The following is a 7,333-nucleotide window of genomic DNA, read 5'->3' on the forward strand; positions in this document are numbered from 1 at the left end:
AGTTTATTTTTTCCCAAGCGCTGCACTAGGCGTAACTGCTAACCACCTGCTACTTCTTGTAGCACCTCTAGGGAAACTGCTAGCACAATACTGTGCAGCACTTCAGGCTAGTTCAGTCATTTATTTAAGTGATCTAACTGATGTTATTAATTGCTTAACTTTCACTTACGCAGACCTTTAGAAATTCATCACCCACCATCCACAAAGAAGCTGCAAACAGCCCTGCTGGCCCCTACTGAGTGAAGGTGAAGTTTCTGTCTTAAGCTTCCTCTGCCCAAGTGGGCTAAGAAAAAAAGAAAGGCAGAATTATAAGGAGAGGTATATCCTTCAAAGGAAACTTACAGCTTTGATAGCACCATCCTATAAACTTAAAAAGCACTGTCTGGGAAATATAAAGGCAGAAACCGAGCTCCTTTTCTACCTATAAAGAATTTAATTCCATTTCTTTCCCTCTGAAAAACACCTTTACCAAAACCCAACTTGCACTGGGTTATATTTCATAGTGGAAGAAACATGATTCCTGGGCTTCTCTGCCTGTTGAATTCAGAAATGACAAAGGAGGTTTAAGGAGCTGTTGCACTTAGTGCTGCTTTGCTTTGCTTCTTTCTGCAGATGGTCTATTTTGCTTTGCCATGGTGCATATGGCTCCCTGGATTTTTAGCAAAGCAGTATACACCGTGGCGTCATTAAAAGACAATTTAATATATTAGCAAAGACTGAATTGCTCTCCCTGGGTTTTGCCCTTTAGCTGCTAATCCAGTGAAGAAAGTCCAGGTGACTTCAGTCCTCAGGGAATGAAAACACGTGTCCAACATGAGGCATGGAAGTAGCTATACTGACCTCTTTTACAATTATCGCCAAATTTAAACCCACATTGAAAGCCCGGAGACTGGGGGTAACCACGTACCAGATGGACAGCCTGCCATCTGTCCATGTGAGCAACATGGACAGGACTAGAGACATCTAGTCCCACCCTCCTGCATTAACACTGCTCGATCCTCCCCATTACTGATACTCATCATGGTAATTTTCTTCCAAAATGTGTGTTTTGTGGCTGCAAACACATAGAGCCAGACCTCTGGTTGCATTACTGGCCTGTCTCTTGCAGGTCTGCGCTTCGCCAGTTTTCAGTGAATCCCAATTTCGGCATGAATTAAACCTCATAATAATAACTCAGCAGCATTAAAAAAAAGAATAATAATCCCTGCCTCACTTCTTCTGCCCATAAACCACACAGAATATGCAACTTGGTTTGATACGACAGTGAATCTGTGTGACAGTGCTGGTTATTGTGTCTGCATAGAGGGAAATACTACTAGCTTTTACGGTGTGATCTGTTGCTGTGTGCTGTTCTTTCAGTTCTGGCTGTTTGTCATCTGTCCTCCTCCAGTCTGTAGGTCAAGACATATTCCTGGTGTCTGAAAAGTTCTGCACTATCATCCGTCACCTGCAGCTTCAGCCTCTTGGAGTGATAAATTACCAGTTAATACATGTGGCAAAGGTTTCTGTCTGCAATAATTACTTGCAGCTCCTCAACATGCTGCTCCTCCTACACAAATACTTACTGCCAGGCCAGTTTAAAGACAGGTGGCAATAGACGGAGGCAAGATTGTCACAGAGTGATGTTACAGGCATACCAGTGTGCTGCTTTCTCAGCAAAACTGACTGCAGTTTCAGGGACCAGTGACTTGTAACAGGAAAAAGAAGATCATTTGGGCTCCGTGGTCACAGCAAGGGAAGGAAGAAGGGAATCGCAGCATGTCTTTCTGCAATCTGCCACCTCTCCTCCCAGCTGTGCTCTTCATGTTTGACTTGGTGCTTCTGGTGCAGAACTGTGGCCAAACCCTCAGCTTTAAAGGCAGCACTGAATCCAAGAGGGTTTTTCTTTAGGACAGCATGGAAAAAAGTGCTTGATGGGACCAGATTGAGTAGTCAAGTCTTGCTCTGGTGTGGCTGTAACGAGCCTGTTAATGCTGGTTTGTTTTGTTGTTGTTTTTCTTGGGCTCTGCAGCCTGGCAGCACAATGTGTTCCTGATGTTTGCCTCCTGCTCCACCATTAGAGTAGATCGAAAGCTGGTGAGAAGCAAGCTGTTTACAGACAGGTTTATTAACTGAGATTTATTGTTATATATCCACCATCACAACAACTTTAAGTGTGTGATGTTTGCTGGACACAAATGTTCCTCCTGTAAGAATATATTAATATCTAAGGCTAATGAGCATTAAACATTTATCTAATGCTGTATATTCAACTCTAATGGGCTGCTGAGACTTTTGTATGCTGTGTTTCCCAAAGGCATATCCTTGTATCTCGTGTCTGAGTTCAACTGCCATATAGCTCTTGAGCACAAAGCCATGACCTTAGTGATGGACAAAGTCATTGTAAAATTCCTCTGGACCCTTCTGTCCCCCCTCTTGGTCTGGCAGCATCACGCAGAAGAGGTTTTTCTGTGGAAGGACCATATGAAATTACATGGTTCACCTGAGTGGCTCAGTGTTACCACCCTAGAGGGCTTAGGATCCAGAGGCTGATTTGAGATTTATGGCATGTAAAATATATATTTGCCATCTAATTTGGGGGGTGGGGATGGTAAACTTTAAGCATATTTTCAAGCTTTTTTTCATCAGTCACAGGGTTAGAAACATGCTTTTAAATTGGGAATTAGATAACAGAGGGCTTTGGGTTATTCTTAGATTCATAAAATGGTCGTGTTTGCAGGGACCTTTAAAGATCATGTAGTTCCAACCCCCCTGCAGGGGCAGGGACATCTTTCACTAGATCAGGTTGCTTAAGGCCCATCCAACCTGGCCTTGAACACTTCCAATGACAGGGGATCTACAACTTCCCTGGGCAACGTGTTCCAGAGTCTCACTTCCCTCAGTGTAAAAAATTTCCTCACCTCTTCACTGGAGAGGTGCTCCCACCCTCAGATTATTTTTGTGGCCCTCCTCTGGACCTGTTCCAGCACGTCCATGTCTTTCTTTTGCTGAGGACCCCAGAGCTAGATACAGCACTGCGGGGGGGGTCTCACCAGAGTGGAGGGGCAGAATCACCTCCCTTGACCTGCTGGCCACTCTTCTTGTGTTGCAGCCCAGCTTATGATAGACTTTCTGGGCTGCAAGCACACATGGCCAGCTCATCATCAGCGTTCCATCCACCAGTACGTCCAAGTCCTTCTCCGCAGGGCTGCTCTCAATCCCTTCATAGAATCATAGAATCTTTAAGGTTGGAAAAGACCCTTAAGATCATTGAGTCCAACCGCTAACCTATCACTGCCAAGTCCACCACTAAACCATATCCTCAAGCACCATGTCTACCCTTCTTTTAAATACCTCCAGGGATGGAGACTCAACCACCTCTCTGGGCAGCCTGTTCCAGTGCCTTACCACTCTCTCAGTAAATGAATTTTTTCTAATATCCAACCTAAACATCCCCCGGTGCAGCTTGAGGCCATTTCCTCTCGTCCTATCGCTTGTTACTAAGGAGAAGAGACTGACCCCCGCCTTGCTACAACCTCCTTTCAGGTAGTTGTATAGAGCGATAAGGTCTCCCCTCAGCCTCCTCTTCTCCAGACTAAACACCCTCAGCTCCATCAGCCGCTCCTCATCAGGCTTGTTCTCTAGACCCTTCACCAGCTTTGTTGCCCTTCTCTGGACACACTCCAGCACCTCAATGTCCTTCTTGTAGTGAGGGGCCCAAACCTGAACACAGTACTCAAGGTGCGGCCTCACCAGTGCTGAGTACAGGGGCACGATCACCTCCCTGCTCCCGCTGGCCACGCTATTCCTGATACAAGCCAGGATGCCGTTGGCCTTCTTGGCTGCCTGAGCACACTTCATACTCAAACCTGTATTGATACTGGGGGTTGCCCCAACACAGGTGCAGGACCTTGCACTTGGTGGCTCCAGGAGCTGAACTGTAGCTGACAAAAGTGCTACCCGAGGTGCAGTGAGCTGCAGAGGTGCAGCTCTTGCAATCTCAATATCTACCCAGTGTGCCAGGCCAAAAGGAAAGCTTTGAAAATCGGACCCTATGTGCTGAGCTGTCATTGCTGGGTGGTGAGCTCTTCATAACACAGAGAAAGCCGGATTCCCGATCATAATTGAATTCTTCAGAAAAATCCTGTTGTATGCTGGATATGAAATGTCTAATCAAATCATGTTTACTGCTCGGCACTAGACTGCTAATTTGCTTTGATTTAGAATTTTAAAAGATAATTGCGGATGTGTGCGACTGCATAGGTTGCTGTGAAAAGGCTTTCCTCTCCGTTTAATAGGCAGCCCATTACTATGGACTGTGTTAATTTGACTTTCCTTTTCTAATACAATTGATTTTAGTCCCTCTGTTAGAGGAGGAGATGGAGACAGGGAACGCCGTGTGCTCACACCAGAGGCGCGGGGACAATGGGAGCTGAGGAGCAGCCTCCTCTCACGGGATCTGTGGGATTCCCCTTGCCCTAGAAAAACCCTCCTGGGAAAAGCAAGGACAGATATTCACGCTTTACAGCTCTGCTCTTAATATTCTTGGCGGAAATTTAACAAGGCGGCAATTTAGCAAAGCCACTTAAGCATTTTTACTCCTGTCAGTGTTCATAAAAGTGCAATGAGCTGAAAATTCCAGGTAAACGTGGCATCAGCATAACACAGAAAAATAATTCCTATTACCAGATCACTTTCCTCTGGGTTTAATTCCTGCCTTCAGATGGTCTCAGGGACAAATCCCTGATCCCATCTGCTTGTGCCCTGATAGTGTTTGGTGCTTTATAGCCTCTCACAAAATTAAACACTGCCCAGGTTGGGCTACTGCTGCACTCCTGGAGAACAGCTCATCTGCTGTTTTACTGTTTATTTTACTCGAGCATGTCTCTGAAGATCCCCTTGCCTCAACCTGCATCCAGCCAAGGCTCTCTCCCAGGTACTGGCACCTACCTGGTAGACACCTGTGGTTTTTGAGTCCGCTTACTGAGATCAGCTTTTAAAGGCGAGGGAGCCAAGATAATATGAGATCATGTGTCTGGTGTGGGGAGACTTCATGCCAGGCAGGGTAGCTGACCACTCAGAGTCCATGTTTGCAAGAAAACAATAACTATAGACATGAAAGTGCAACAGAGGTGTTGACTCACTGGCAGCTCCTTCTTCACCACTCATAAATCAACCCAAAGATCATGTCTAACGGGCTGCTGCAGCGGCACTGGGGTGGGATTGCACCGGCTGTGCGTCGTTGCAGTGACCCAGAGCGGAGCTCAGTCCGTGCTGCTTCTGTGTGAGCTGAGAGCAAAGGAGACATTGTAAAGGACATCCCTGGATCTTGCTGTAACCTTTGTCTGTCCTCTCCTTCCCCTGCCAACATGAATCTTCAGTTGTCCATACAGGCAGCAGCACCGCTGCCATCTTCTCGCATGGGCTTAATCACATGCAGAAACATGCATTAAAATTCAGACATCTTCTTCCTTCTGATCTTGCTTGAAAAGAGACAGGAATCAGGTTTTTTTTTGGTCTTCAGGGACAGAAACTTTCTCTAGAGATAGCTTGTGTCATCTTTTTCCCACTGATGGAAATGGTAGTAATTAATTATTGTAACTTTCCTGAAGTGGCTTAAAATGACTAACAGTTCTGAAATATCCTTCAAGCCCCCAAGTTTTAGGGCATTCCAGGAGAAACCTCATCGTCCCAGTGTGGTATCTCCAAGGCTACTGATCATGGGCATAAATCAGGATGGTGAGATCCAGCCCCTCTGTAGAAACAGCAGAAGGAGGGTGCTGCCTGCCAGGGCCCTTCAGCCTGTTTGCCGCGACACCAGGCTCCTCCTGAGCAGAGCTCTCTTTTGTGGGTTTAGGATTTCTAGGCATGGTTTTAGCCATCTGAGTTGTGGGCTGAAAGATTGCCTGAGTTCAGACTTTGGTGCTACTGCTGCAATTTTTAGCTATTGCCCCTCCCTGTAAATGACATTTTATCTAAGCTGGTCTTGTAGTATCATTTTATACAAAATACAGTGGTACCTAAGGAGATGCCTTGGGCCGGGTGGTTTGGCTGCTCTTGTCCCAGGAGCTGCAGAGAGCAGCCTGGGCACCGGGAGGCAACCTGGGGCCATGACACAGGCAGGGCTGCGCTGCCAGCCCCAGGGATGTCTGCTGCGGTCCGGACAAGGACATAGGGAGCAGAGTCCAGGATAGGCTCATCAGGTGCATAAGTTCTTGGGGTGTGAAGTTTTGCCTTTATCTGCTTTTCTGTTCAGGTGGGAACATCAGAAAACACTAAATACACCATTTACAGTGTCTACCCCCTTCAGCTGACTTCTGAGCTCAGCCCAAATCAGGCAGGATTTTTGTTTGACACAAGCGAAAGATGTGCGGACACAACTGCGTCCTCCAAGCCTGGAAAAGAAACACTGGAAAACACCTCTTCGTTCATAGGGAGCATGGATTCAAAGGGACAAAACACGGAGCTGCAGGTGGCCCGGTCAGCCACAAGCAGCTTTGCCCTGGAGCGTTGGCCTGCAAGACGAGGTGAACATGTCCCTCGCATTGGCAGAGCTCGCCTTTCCCTGCATTACCCCTTTGCAACGGCCTGATGCCAGCCCAGAGGCAATGGAAGGTCAGCTGTGGCCAGCAAGGGACGTCTCCAAGTCACCAAGCGGAAAAGCTTCTTTGCCATCAGTATGGATTAAGTCAGGAGCTGAGAGACTGTTCTGCTACATACCCGGTCCCTGAGTTATGGCAATATTTTCACCCTGAAATTCTGTCTGTCATGTTCACCAGCACAGCAATACTTCCTGAACTGTTTTCCCCTGCGAGTACGTTTTGTGCAGGAGATACAGCGCGTGAAGCAAATTTCCCGTATGACAGGAGGATGTTTTGTGTGCATTCCTTTAGAGACCTATTGCTGCACCTCTGGGGATCTGGAATACTATATCTAATAATACACCTTAATTAAAATAAATAGTGCTCCTAATTGTGTCTTGTCACGCAGTTTGTACCCTACAATTTACTAGTGTGATGCAGCTAAAATAAAAACATTAAGAACATACTCATATGACATTTTCCCCATACAAATGTACTGCTACAGTGCTTAACAGATTGCCCCCAGGCTTTTATGGAGATGCTGAAGGTCACAGTAAGGGTTCCTTAAACTACATTTTCATAACTTTAAACAGTTTTGCTTCGAGAGGCAGTTTTGTAACTGTAAGGATGCTGAAAGCCACAAGGACAGTGTCTCGTAACAAAATGCCACCATGAAATGAAAATGAGAGGGAAGAAAATGAATATAAAGGGAGTTGCAATTTATAGCTTATGCCATAAATAAGGCTTACTCTAACAATAAGATCTACTTTCAC

This window comes from Phalacrocorax carbo, chromosome 2 (assembly GCF_963921805.1).
Source record: "Phalacrocorax carbo chromosome 2, bPhaCar2.1, whole genome shotgun sequence".
NCBI lineage: Eukaryota > Metazoa > Chordata > Aves > Suliformes > Phalacrocoracidae > Phalacrocorax > Phalacrocorax carbo.